We start from the raw sequence: 14,597 nt of genomic DNA, 5'->3' as shown, positions 1-14,597 counted from the left end.
TAGGTAACACTGCTCTGAAATTTAGTCCCATAAACTGGGCGGGGCGACTAAATAGAGTAAAAGTAAAAACTAAGAGAAGATGATAGTAAAACAAATACAGACTCTTGTAAAACCCAGATGAAACGGTGCAATTTGCAAATGCCATCACGATGTAGCTTCTTGAAAAGCAATTCCTTTTTTTAGGTGTCATGGTTTTTTTCTTATAAGCTTTTGCAAGTTTCAGATAGTAAAATTCAATAATCAGTTCGAAATGAAACATCCCAAAATCAATTTTAGGAAAATGATTGCAGCAAGAGCTTTATAACAGAAAATGGAAAAAAAAATTAAACAGACTTGGGGTGGGGAGGGGAAAATAGATTTAAAAATCAGCAAAGGAAAGACAGTCAGGTGTTTGCACACAGGAAATCAAGATCACATACTTCAGTTGTCTAGAATCACACAGAAAGTTTGCCAATGAGCTTTTCAAAAGCTATTAGTATTTTCCAGTTGTGAAGTATGTACAATATTTCTTCAATCTAGCACATACTTAGTTAACTATTTTCTAAATAGAGTAATTATATTAGATTTAAATATTCAAGGTTTTAACTAGATTTTCCTTTAAAAAAAAAATTAATGAAACTGGCTTTTGAAATGAAGAGCTACACTTACTATAAACTATTAAAATCAAATATGAGCTTTTCTTTTAAAGTTACATGTCGTTGCTGAAGATTTTAAGGAAAACGCCAGTTAACTGAGGCAATTTGATATTACTGTAGTGCAAAACCGTGCTATGTAGATGCAAAGCAAGTATGTTCTTTATTAGTTCATTCAAGTAATTTTATGTAAATGAAGACAAACTTAAGTAAAATAAAAACAATATGAGATTAAAGTAGAAAAAAGTTTGTTTTCTTCTAGCACTTGAGTAGCTATACTGCAAGACAAATTTGTCAATTGTATAATGTACTGTCATGGTGTCATCTGCTACACTAAAAAGACATCCTGTCCTTTTGGGGGCAAGCGTCTTGTAGTACAGCTGGCAATAAGATAAAAAAAAAAAAAGCAAACAAAAAACCCCAAAATCTTCAAAAATATACACCTCATAATTATTTAGGGCAGCAAGTTTGTGTTTTCTGCCTTGTGAATTTTCCTGAACCTAATGCGTAAAAAATATTTCATTTCCTCTATTTGGATGGAGGAAAGTCCTTGAACTTCAAGTTCCTAGTGGAATCACTTGTTGCAGAACCTGGAACAGATCCTCTGTAATTATATAACTGCTTAGATGGGATTTTCAGGTTAAATGATCTCCAGATTTCAGAAAGCTGCATTCAAGTTGTGCACAATTCTTTGCTTTTCAGCTCTGCAATATGAACTGTGTCCCCAGTGAATAACTGACTTTTTCAACACTAGCTTTTGTTCATAGATTCCCTCTCTAACATTTCAGAGACGATTTAACTACTGATAAATATAGTCAGTTTTTATTTAGCATATTTTTAATTATAAAAATATCCAAGATATCAAACTTTGTGTTTTTCTTAGCGAGATTTGAAATTCTCTGATTTAAAAGGTTTTATTCTTCCTACTCCCCAGAAAAGCACCGTGTTCACATTAACCTTTTAACTAGCAGGAACAGACGGGTCTAACCGGATACAGGTGTGACAGAGCATTGTGGAAGAGTAAAGGAACAGGTTGATTCTCATACCTCTGGCAGATGGAAACCAGTCAAAACTAGTTTTAAACTAAAAATATTTTGCTACTTCTCTATAACAAAAAAACCCCACTCAAAACAGTATGCTGTTTTACACATGACATCAGAGAATAAACAACAGTAGCAGCTTTGCAAAAGGTTGGTAGTGTACATTAAAACTGATTACATAGGATTACTGCATGCTGTTTTTAAGCCTCTGGAAAAATTATAAATTCCTGAAAACAGCAGCTTATAATGGAAGTGCTGACACAACCTTAACTACAGCAGCAAATGCTCTGCTATTATGAAGTTGTTATGGCAACTAGAATTATCAGGTTTGGGAGAGAAAGAGTAAGAGCGTGCATAAGCGAAACTAAGAAGTCTTCGACAACCCCCCAAAACTCTTCTAAAAATTTGTCGTCACAATCCTCACCTCTACAATGAATAACGTCATCATAAGACTTTTTTTTTTTTTTAGGTGGGGGGGGCACATTAGTGTAAAATATAAAACAAATGAAATTCAAGGTCTTATTCGTTGCTGGTGCATGCACGTACAAATAGTTAAAAAAAATAGAGTCAAGATATCTGGACAAGAACTACTGAGTATGTTAGCCTCAGACATCACAGGTTAACAAAACCACAGTTAGGCATTAATGTATCTAACATTATGATATTACACTATTCAATCTTCAACACAGTTCTAATTTGCTACCAAACTCAACTATGTCGTAACAGTATTGTGCTGTAATGTGACCAAATCATACAGACAAAAGGTTCATAAATACTGATCCACTAATAAAAATGTGATTTTAAAAAAAAAAACATAATTGAAGCTTATATTTGTGAAGCAGTCATTACTTTTCCAATATTGTATCAGACAAAAGCAGAAACCTTGGGGTGTTTCCAATATTAAAATAATGAAAAATCATAACAAGGTAGTCACAATTTAAGATATAAAAACACATAAAGTGTAATGAATTTATAAAAATATTAACTAAAGCCTGTGCCAGCATACTGTTAACGTTCTCAAAAAAATATTTTATAGATGCAAACATTTTGCTAGTGGAATTTTACTTTAATTATTCAGCTTCCAACAAAATATTAGTAGCAGTTAAACCAACTGTAAATAACGTTAAATAATCATTTTCACATAATTTTTAAAAGCATTCTTTTCAAATACACCAACTAGTAAGACTTCCACTGGAAGAGTGGAAAAAAGTATTTGTTTCTTCTCAAAGGATTTCACATTAAAGCCACTTTCTCTATCAACTTGACTCCCATGTCTAAAAGCCAAGAAACGCAAAAGCCCTCAGATGTCTGACATAATAACAGTTCTCTTAAGGACTTATACTTACTTCTTGGGAACAATAACTCCTTTCTCTTTTAAATTATCGCTATCCTTTTCTCCTTCACATTTGTTGTTCCATACCGGTTTTTAGATGACAGGGAAGACTCACTACATGAAAAAGACGTCCGTTTTAAGAGCTGAGAGAGTACAAGTTCCTATTTTCATTGAGAGCTAGAAGATATTCCTGTTCAATTCAAAATAAACTTAAGATTCAAGTAGTTGTGCTTTTAAGTTTTACTCAAAAATTACTCAACGTTAATTATCTGGTTGATTACAAAACAATTTTTGAAGACTTGTCTTCATTTATATAGAAATTTACTGATTTTTCTTAGAAATATACAATGTAGTTCTAAACTTATCACTGAAAATTACAGCTTTATAGATGAATTTAATTTAGCTGGAAGACGATTACATATTCCACTGATAATACAGAATTATTTAACCTGCAGTAGTGAATAATTATTGAAACAAGCTCGTAACAAAACAGAAAAAGGTGTGTGTGGGGCGGGGGGAAACGCTGAAGAATAAACGGGAAAATAATTTTGTTCACAAAAGCAACAACTACTTACAGGCAACAAAAGAAGCTGGAATAATGACAACATTTTCTTCAGATCATAAGTTCTTCAGCAATTTAAAAATTCTGATAAATATACCTCTTTTCTTTGAAAAGCACCCACTAAGGTATCAAACTTACTTGAAACAGGCAATCATATAGACCTATAAAAGCTGAATGACAAAATTCAGAAAAAAGCTAAGAATGGGATTTCCATTTGCATAGCTTTTAGTTAGATCAATAACATATACTTGTTAAATTTGAAAATGTTTGAAAGGAATAAGGGATAGCATTAGAGATCACTTTTAAGTATTTTCCTTTTTTTGAATTTTATTTGCAAAACCAACATTACTAACTATCATACACATCAATAATTTTTAGAAACATTTAACTTGGATACGGCTTTATTGATAATTCACACTTATTAGAATCTCAGTATATTAGACAAATTAGTATCAAACAGTAGGGGGCAATACAGGAACTTTTAGACCCCGAACAATCCAAAAATTACTAATCATGAATGGGCTAGAACAGGCAGTAGCATATTTGCAAAGCTATCAGTATTGCTACAAATACAATTGCTACATTGATCTCAGTGAAATTTTAGTGAGCTTTCAACTTGAATGTTCATGCACTTAAAATTTAAGACATTTTTAAAGAAGGCCTACTTCTGAGCTTATTTCCTATTCAACTTTTAAAACATTATCTTCTTAACATTGGTAAGTGTATTATTCACACATAGTTTCATGTGCATAGTTTCAATATAGTGAAGCTTGCAAAGCTACCTAGTGGTTATGTTAGGGCTCATCGCTATAATGTGTACATCCATGAACACTTCAGGTTAACACCACTAAAAACCAGAGGGAACTGGAACAGAAGTCTGTTCGAGAAATGCAGAACTTTTTTCTTGCTACACATTAATAAATGCTTCTCTGTTATCAGCAAATAATGCAGAAGATAACATTGCTATGAACCAAATGAAACAAAGCTGAGGTCTGTACCCCAGTCCCCTATGGTTCCTTATTCCTGGTTTAAAGGTATGAGAACTTCATGTCTACTGGCATTTTTTACCAGGGCAGAACACCTCATTATGCCATTCTGATGGGTGCAAGACGCTAAAATTCTGCAAGAATTAATCACACACTACATGATACAGCATCAACTGCCAGGTATTAGACATCCAATCACAAGACAGAAAACAGGCCCTTAAGAGGTTACAGCTGTAAGTGCTTGAAACTTTTGCTACTTCAGACGTGCTAGCAACACACTCCCCTGGAGATGTCATTTATTCCCTCTGGTTATACAGTTTATTTATAGCTTACTCCTTTTGTAAGCTTGACCCAACAGAAAAGCTTTTCAGAGTGCCAGGCTAAGAATACAATTCCTCTTCCTTGTGCTACCTTCAAATTTGAAGCATTTCACCAGCTCGTTTGAATTCTTACACCAATCATCTGCTTATCTTAGATTCAGGTCGCACGAGACATCAGGTTCACTGTCACTCTATACTTTAATATGCTGCTTTATTCAAGTTTACTCTTGCCTCCAGATTTGAGGTTGCAGAATACTTCTGATAGCAACATACAAATAGTTCAGTTTGTCTGGTTCTTTAGAGGAAAAAAATCTGTTTATTTATTTGATTGTGTGTGTGTGTGTGTGTGCGCACGCACACGCGCACATGCATACAGCAGGCTCAATTACTTAGCACTTCAGGTCTTCCTTTTGGAATAACTGCAGAGCAGATATCAGAGTGCACTGTTTTGGGATTTGAGAGGGGGAAGAGGGGGAACAGGGGCATTTGTTCTTTGTCTCCTGAAAGATTATCTGCAAATATAAACTGCATATAGTTGTTTTATTGCTACACACACACATACATATTATTATGCCTTGTCATGTTCCAGTTCTTTGGAAGGTTTTCATGAGAACAAGCACCCCTATGACATATCGTGACAAATTTAGAACATTTTCAGTTCAGGTTAGGCCAGTAACTCCAGATATGCGTTCTACACTTGAGAACAGAAATCGTGAGACAGAAAGTGTTAATGTTATTTCAGAAAGTATGCCTCATTCCAGCACTTTTAGCATGGACTTTACATCATGTACCCACTGTATCCTTGGCAACTCAACTCCTTATCTAAAGGGACAAGATTGACAACTCAGATTTAAAGTTACAGCAATCATGTACTACTAGGTTTGGATCTGGACAGGAACTAGACAGGTTGCAAAGTAGGGACCAAAGGCATTCCAAAAGTCACTTGGTGATACGTAAGGGCACAATACTTAACTGTGCTCATCATTATCAGCTGGATAAATCAAGAAAGCTATATCCAGATATAATTCCATCATTTCCTAATGCAGAAGATAACTCTGCTAGTACAATGAAAATTATTCATATTTACTGGAAATAAGCACAAACCTGTAGAGGTGGCCCCTCCTCCCACCATTTTTCAGTTCAGTTCTTCATGTTTTACTCCCATTCTAAAATAAATAATCTTTCTTATTTCATTTTATGTTTTCTCCACCTTCAACATACATAGCGAAAAAGAAGTAACTGAAGATTTAAACCATTTTCATGTCAAGAAGTTAAAAAGAAAAGTTAGAGTAAATAAAAGTTCCAAGGGGGGGGAAAAAAACATTCTGAGGAAAAGTTCAGAACATCGCGTTATTTTGCCCACAATCAACACACATTGCCCCTAACAGGGATTCAGTGAATGAAAATCTCAGCTGTAATCTTTTAAAACATATTTATGTGGGAAGGATTACTGATACATTAAAGTGGGCTTTCCAATAACATATTATTTCCCACATATTAACCTCAAGAGAGCAGTTATCCAACTGACATTAAATCAGAACAATTTAAAATTCTAAACTAAGTAGAAATACCTAAGTCAGAAAGCCTTTGTTTGATTCAACAAAAACGTGTAATGAGTTTGCACCTCTTTTTCATAAACACAGTCCTTTGAAAAATATTGTTTAAAATAAATCAAGGTTTCTTATTGCGGAACAAATAACAAAAAGATGAAAACCACACAAATGCATAGGCTTAACCTGCACTGCAAGTTATAAACAAAAAACTACAAGACTATAGGCAGTTTCCCCAAACGAAAGGCTACACGAAACAAAACACAAATTAAAAAAACAAAAACAAAAATAAGTCTTTTTGGAACATCTTTTTCTTGTAAAAGCTAGCTATGAATAGGCCTTAATCTGAATGGAGTTTTTAACCCTATACCCTATACATATATACCAAAACTACTGTCAAAACAGCTCTGGTCCATTTTACCTGATCACACCCAAAAGCAGCAGCAGCTTTTTCCTGGATTCATTTCTTGATGACAAGCTGTTCAAACAGAGAACACCTATCAAACCCAGTATTATCCTCTGCTGCTTTTTTCTTCTGGTAGACACCGCTGTCCATCAGAAGAAATAATTAATGGGTCTATTATGTGTGAAAGCGTCATCCTGTCAGTTCAGTGCCTGGTTTGAATAGCTCATATCTGCTACTCATTGATGCCATGCGTGCTCACTGTCCTGAGAGATGACAAAACACTACACCCTTTGGGATTTTTTCCCCCCTGTTCAAAAGCAGCATTTCACATCTGTGTCTGACAGAAGCATTAGGAGCCGAGAGAGGCAGACCCTCATCATTCTTCACAAAATGATGTTGCTTGGGTTAAAAGTTAAGACCTGAAGTCCACCGATCCTGCTTTTTTCCTAAAGAAATGTAAAACATGGAGGCTACCACATGTTTATGGAAACAACTTTTCAGTGTTGGAATAACCTACAGCAAACAGATGGAATTTACTGGATGCTAAATCTGTTAATGAATTTTCAAGGGGTGCTGAATACTTTTAGTTAACTGGGGTCAGTAGATTTGCCTCTTTTTTCTGAAAAGATGCAAAGTTTACAGGTTCTTTTCTGTTACTTCACTAGGACAGAGTAAGTAAAAAATGCTGAATATGGAAGAAATTCGATATTGGGGATACATGGAAATAAGCTGGAAACAACCACTACCACAAGACTAAGCAGCAGTGAACGAGACGCTGTGGAGGAAGAAATCACAAGACGAGAGTGCATTTCAAATAGAAAAGGCTTCCTATCTGCTGAGTGAGTCTCAGTGTATTCTGACAGAGCACAGATAAAGCTTCAATCAAATATCTCCTAGGTAAGTTTTTATTTCATATGCTGTTTTAATTGTTAATTACAGAAATATATAATGTATGGACAAAAATACAATTAATTCATATTTTTTTATCTTGATACTGAAGTTCACATCTTCCATGACAAATATTTTGTGTTCTTAGATTTCCTACGCTGTTCACACAACTGTTCTCTTTTGATATGAAGGTTATTCAAAGGAAAAATATTAAATGCTTTCTCTCTTGACATATACTACAGTGAGATATATGCTAGAATTTAAATTCTTCATTTTATTTTAACATGACTGTTTAAAAAAAGGAAATTAGTAAAAAGCTATGCTTCTTTTAATATTAGCAAAGAACATTTACTGTACTTCATTATTTCATTTAATCTGGCAAAGCAAACATCATTTTGTACCATGGCAGTCTATGTAAAAGGATATCTTTTATTACAGGATAATAAATCTTTGTTTGTATGAAGGATGCTAACTAAAGCTAAAAGTGTTGATTAGTTATTTATGAAAGGCAAACTACAGCACAGTAAGGAAATAGCCCCAGGTGAATATACCATAAAGGTACTATGCACAGAGTTTCAATATAAAGACCGGACATCAGTGTCCTGGTAACCTGCACCACCTTTTTATAGTTTTTCCTCAGTGACTTTACTCGTTTGATTACAGCATGCAAACAAAAAGAATTAGGGACATCAAGACCACATAATCCACACAGACTTTAATTCTATATGGAAATACCACGCAAAACATCTTAGAGTGACATTCTAACACCTAGCAGGGCTTGAAAAACAAACATAGCATCTATTAGTCAAAAGACTACACTGAGTAGCCATGGCGAAAGATACCTGTGTTTGCACACACACACAGACACCACACCTCCCAAAACTGAAAAAGCATGAAATAGTTGTGTATTGTTTAACACACCACACTTGTCAATTTTGTATGTAATATTAGCTTTAAAAACCTACCTTGGCTCATACTGTCTTTTACTGCTTTCAGACCACTTTCTCCATTCACTAAGACATATGTTTCTTTTTCCAGCCTCATTTTAAATCTTTCATCCATTTCTCCCTCATAATTTTCCTCTTTTCTATTTAACATATCTTTCTTACTTTATGTATCCACCAATTCTTTTTTTTTTTTTTACTGTTTTCCTAACTTACTAAAACAAGCGCTGTTCCCATCCTTGCTAAAAGACAAATTAATGCTCCATTCACAAATACCTCTTTCCAACCCTACTCTTATGCACATAGGGCTTATAAATTCCAAGTGCTGGAAGATGAAACCTACTTGCCAAAGACGGATAGGAGACAAAAAGACAGAAGCTGGTACTACGCAGAGACTTTTTCTCAAGTCAAGCGTCTAACAACATACTCCCAAAGTACTGGATTTTCCTACCAGGAAAGCTCTGTGAAACAAAATTTGATGGAGAGGGGTCATCTCATGTATAACAACTCTAGAGTACCTTATATATTTGAAATTCCTCCTACAAGAGGAGGAATTTCCTCCTACCTACTCTTGACTGCTATGATAGGAGGAAAAAAAAAAAACCCACAGTTCACACCCTTCAAACACACAAGCTTAAGTCTTTTGCTTATTACAGGTACAGAGGTTTCCATTATTCTAACCCTCTCCCACTTTCCGGTTTGCCGTACATGACGAGATGGGAATCTTTGCTAGTGCACCTATATAACTCGGCCATTTTGCTGCTGACAGGTTCCAGCATTCCCTACATTTCCCCAATTTCTGTCCTTTTCTTTTATAAAAGGCTCCATCTGCTCCTTTCACAACTGCTTGATAAAATTCTAAATAAACATCTCCCAATCTTTTTTTGCTATGTGTCACTTCACATATTACAGCAATCCAGTAAGAATTCTTCCTGCCTCCCCTCCTCCTTGCTGCTATACAACATGCACTGGCTTGTCGTCTCTCATCTAACATACTATGAAACAATCATTAGATAAGAAGTAGGTTCTGTGCAATACCACAAAAACAATATAGCTATCAGTTTCAATGGCACCAATTCAAAACTTCCATAATTTCAACAACGGCATAACTGGCAAAGCCTGCTACAACTCGGTAGCGCAGGTAAGGAGCACCAGAAGCAGTACCGCTTCTGTCAGCTGATTTCAGAAGACAAGTCTTCTGTCTGCTGAACCTGCTTCACAGGAGTAAAAGAGAGAGGAAAAACATGAATTATAATTCAAGTTTTGAATCTCCAGGTACTGCTAATTCTCACACTGGCAAAGTTTCTTATCCTGGACAAAGAGGGGGGTGTTTTATGGGGGGTATCTTTTCTCTTTTATAAAAGATATGGTTTATCAAAGCCTAGAAATAAATGACAGTTAATCAACATGCTTGCTTAAGAAAAATCAGATTTTTGTTTAATCAAGTTCCCAAAAAGCTTATATAAAACTTAGTGCTTCAGAGACTTCTGAACAGAGTTGAGGTTAAAGCTTCTTAAGCCCCCGATTCGAAAATATGTGAGGGCTAAGTAGTAAAATACACCTGAAAAGAATTAAAGTCATCAAGGAAATGTTATTTTTTGAGTACGTTATTCCTCTCACTCATCTTCAAAAAGGACAGAATTCAAACGTATTAACTGAATATAAGCAAACAGTTCACTACCAAGTTCCAAAATCTACATCTCTCTGCAAAAAGAAATAAACACATCACAAAACATTTTCCAGAACATTTAAGCATGGCAAAATCACCTAACCCAAAAGCAGTGAGCTGCTGTTAACTTTCACTTTTATGCTAATCACTTCTTCACGAATCACCAAGCATCTTAAAAACCTCCACATTGCTTCTATGTATTAAGTCCCTTGTCTATGTGAAATGAGTAAAACCAAGTCACAACATAACAACAGTCAATAGTAAAGGCAGTACATCCATTCAGCAAAACAGCACACGTTACATACAGACAGGACCCCTTTCCCAACTAATTCAACAGGTAACAAACATTAACGCGCTGTGGCATGGTCTAACAAGCCTTTCAGAAACGATGAGAATGACACACAAGACAACAGTCCATAATGTCCTTTGTTGACAGTGAGCAGCTAAAAGAAAATGAAGGTAAATAGCACAAACCTGTAGTAGGGTAATAAATTGGGAATATGCCTCATTTTCTATATTCACTCCCACATCTAACCAAGACTATTAGATTACAAGTAAAACTACTCGTACACTTTCATCTTCTTGTTAGAAGACATAACCTTCATAACCTAGCAGGGAGCAAGGAGCAAAATCTCAAACTACTTCTATGGTTAAATCTCTGGCCAAACACGTCCTTTTCACCTTGAATTATACCTGGACACACAAAATTAATCATGACACTTTGCATCTCCCTCAAGCCTCTTTGTTACTTCTGTTTCGGTTTGTTTTTTTACCCCCTAAAAAGAGAGTTACTGTAATGAGGAAAATGGCACTTTGACACTTCAGGACCATTTATACTGTAAATACACTCAGATAATACTAGCAATTGTTTCCAATGAATGTGTTCATTCTACAAAACTATCCATACATTATTTTCTACCTTTCCCATAGATTGTTCAAGATTGCATTTTCTCAGAGGAGCATACAGAAGTCTGAGAAAATATTTTGCATGAAGTTCTAAGTAGTCTGCATAGGTAAATAAAAGGAAGCAAGGGAAGGTACACAAGTGATTTCCCTTGAGACTTACTGGAATGGCTTAGAGCCTAAAACTTCTGAATTCTACTCATATATATGTAACTAGTTTTACTAAATGAAACTACATTAACAAAAGTGTTTACCTGAAATTCCCCAATGGTAAAATCTTTAATTAGATATTTGGTTTAGAAAAATATCACCCATTTTTAAACGCTGATAAAACTCTACAAAAAAGACATTTTTCCTCCTCCTTCTAATCGAGGAAAGGAACATTAGAAAAGGTGAATCAACAACCTAGTGAAAGAAACTAGACAAGAACCCAGTTATAGGACCTGTGCCTGCCCCAGAACAACTAGGGTAACATAATCTCCCCTCTTCAACATTTCCTCCGATCCATTTACCATTAGATCACCTAAATACCTACGGGCCTTCACATTTTACCCAACTATTCTCGCAATAATAGCTTATGACTGATCAATTCATATCTTTCAGAAAAGCACAGTCTTCATTTCAATGTATGAAAAGAAATTCAACATTTCTTTTAACCTATGTCAGCATTCAATAGCAGTTACCTGTTAAATATCCTTCCGGTATTTCAAATATGAGTTTTTATGACTTAAACTTCTAGCTACTGACTTTTTTTTTTTTTTTTAATTAGGGCTCTTTAGATATCGGTGTTGTTCCCTCCACTTCAATGTAGTAATTGTAACCTCTCAGTCTTCTCTTTTTTTTTTTCCCCGATACAACAAATACCCTTATGTAAGTCTATTAATGCAATAGATTTTTTTCAATCTTAAAAACAAAAATCCTATAGAATTACATGAAGTGGACATTTTTTCATTCCCAATACTTCAAACACTTTTTCAAATATGCATTGGATGCAGCCTTATTAAAACTTGCATATGGGAAAAAATTTCCTGACTACCAATAATTATTTTTATTTATACATACCAGGACTCCACTAGCCTTTATTGTCACAGCATCTTAGTAGAATTTGGATCGTTAAGAACACACAGGCCTTTTCTAAACCCACTCCTAGAATCTCATTTGGCAGATTCGGTTTGCATTCCTTCTTCCTAAATAAAGATCACTGCATAAGCCTCTTGTTCGAATTGGTTCAGCATACCAAGAAGGTTGGCTGCCCAGTGTGATTGTCTTTCATATGGTCATCAGTGATTTTTCCATTCACTTTTAAAACATTATTTAAAACTTGGAAGTTTAGGAAGACTATTGTTAAACCCTTTAGGTCTCCAAAAGAAACACTTCCATTTCATTATTCCCTGCTTGCGATTACTTTTTGAGATCTGTGAACTATCATTTTCTTAATCCATATACTGTGTCTTACTGATTTGTATATAATTACTATTTTAAATCAGAATGTCATGAGATACAACATCAAATGTCTACAGTAATTATACAGTACCTTTGTCAATCAAATCTGCAATTTGCTGAAAGAATTCAATCACATGTAAAGAAACATTTTGCACAAAGCCAAATGACCAGTTTTAGTTATATTCCTATCTTTTAAAATTTAGTGAACTGAATCCTATATAAGCTTTTCCATTCTTCTTTTCTGGGACTGACAGGAAGCCTACTGGCCTACATTTACCCAACTCATTTCATTCGATAGTATTTTTCCAATATTCAAAAAAATCATTCTTCAATCTTTTTCAGTATTATTGCAATTATGAGAAATTAACAACAGAAATCTGTATAGCCCGCTCTGTGGAACTGTACTGACACAATAACCTTTACCAGGCATTCACTTGTATCCAGCACAATATCTATAGTTACACATCAAACAGTGGTGAAGTCAGCAAGTTTGTAAAATACAATTGAAAATAGAAAAACATCACAAAGAGTCTCTTGCACGACCCTAACGTCTTCCAGTATTTTTGACTCAACACCATTAAACATTCTGAAAAGGAATTCATCAGTTCTGCAGATCATAAACAGGGAATTAAGAAGCACGTTACATGACAAAGGTCATACCACACCAAAACAGAGGGTCTATCTAACCCAAAACTCTGCTCAAAAGCCCCCAACAACGTTAAGTCCATGGATGCATAAGAATTGGGCATGCACACAGTGATACTTCCTCAGAAACAGTCCCCCAGCCTCTAGCTATTTGTGGTTCAGAGACTGAGCCAGAAATGATGTCCTAGTTTCAATATATTCCTCAATGGATTTTTCCAGTTGTTTTTTGAATCTGTGCAAAATTTTAACGTCCACAACAACCTGTGACAAACTTCCATAATTTCACTGCAAGTTATTCAAGAAATACCTTCTTTCCTTGGTTTCAATTTGCTGCCAGTCAGCTTCGCTCATGGCTTCCTAGTTCATGCGCTAGAGGAGAGAGTAATAATTTCTTACTTACCATCTCCATCCTCTGAGATTTTACAAACTGCCACACCATATCCCCTTCTCAGTCACCTCTATTCATGACCTCCTCTGTCATTCCTTCTAGGAAAGCTATTCCATAATTTTAGTCATCCTGCTGCTCTTCTCTGTACTTTTTTCAGTTTTACCGTTTCCTTGTTGAGCTTGCAGGATCCAAACTGGAAGGAATATTCACGATATGGCTGTGCCACTGATTTATATAGTGACATCATAATGTGTTTTTTGATTTGTTCCCTGTTCTTTTCCTAATTCCTAGGATTGATTTCCTTTTGACTATTAACAGTCACCTCAGATGTGAAGGAATGTCTCCCCCTCCTCCATGTACATCAGTTAATGTTTACCTATCCTGAATTTAATCTGCCATTTGTGAGGCCTTTGTGCAACTTTTTGCAGTCCTCAGGCTGTACGGACGTAGAGGGCAATTAAGATACACCTTTTAACAACAAAGGTAACTGTCCATCAGATCAGGCCAAGAACCCAGTGGGACAACCTTCCCAGAGTTCTGGAGATTCTCTGTCACTGGATTTGTTTACATCAAGACTAATGGTAATGCTGCTTTCAACAGCAGCTATATTAAGAGACATGCCCTAAATCAATTAATAACTAATTCATCACTTTCCTTGTTACAACTATTTGTGCTAGTCACGAAAGTTCACCAGATCACAAATGGCTGCTCTGACTTTGTAATCTATGAATTTTAATGGATTTGCTGGGGCTAGACTTCAATGTATTGTTACTTACTTGAGAGAATCTGATCCACTGTTCTTCAAGTAATAGCAAAGTCAGTAACAGATCTGAGTCAGGGATAGAAACAATAGCATATTTCACTTGCTCAAATCTGCCCTTAAACTTA

The 14,597-nt window shown here is 35.3% G+C and overlaps 2 protein-coding genes across 6 annotated transcripts in view; one reads left to right on the top strand and one right to left on the bottom strand.

Annotated features, from left to right (window-relative positions):
• Window positions 1-14,597, bottom strand: part of AVEN (apoptosis and caspase activation inhibitor) — a 112,723-nt gene that overhangs the window by 57,128 nt on the left and 40,998 nt on the right. The gene's annotated exons all lie outside the window — the stretch shown is intronic.
• The window catches only part of CHRM5 (cholinergic receptor muscarinic 5), a 58,531-nt gene continuing 50,784 nt past the window's right edge, over window positions 6,851-14,597 (top strand). For all 5 annotated transcript variants that reach the window (XM_009668826.2, XM_009668822.2, XM_009668824.2 and 2 more), the window contains exon 1: window positions 6,851-7,726. The gene's annotated coding sequence lies outside the window, so the exon portion shown is untranslated. The remainder of the gene's footprint in view (window positions 7,727-14,597) is intronic.

Source organism: Struthio camelus, chromosome 5 (genome assembly GCF_040807025.1).
Source record: "Struthio camelus isolate bStrCam1 chromosome 5, bStrCam1.hap1, whole genome shotgun sequence".
NCBI lineage: Eukaryota > Metazoa > Chordata > Aves > Struthioniformes > Struthionidae > Struthio > Struthio camelus.
This window is presented reverse-complemented; position numbering and strand designations above follow the sequence as displayed.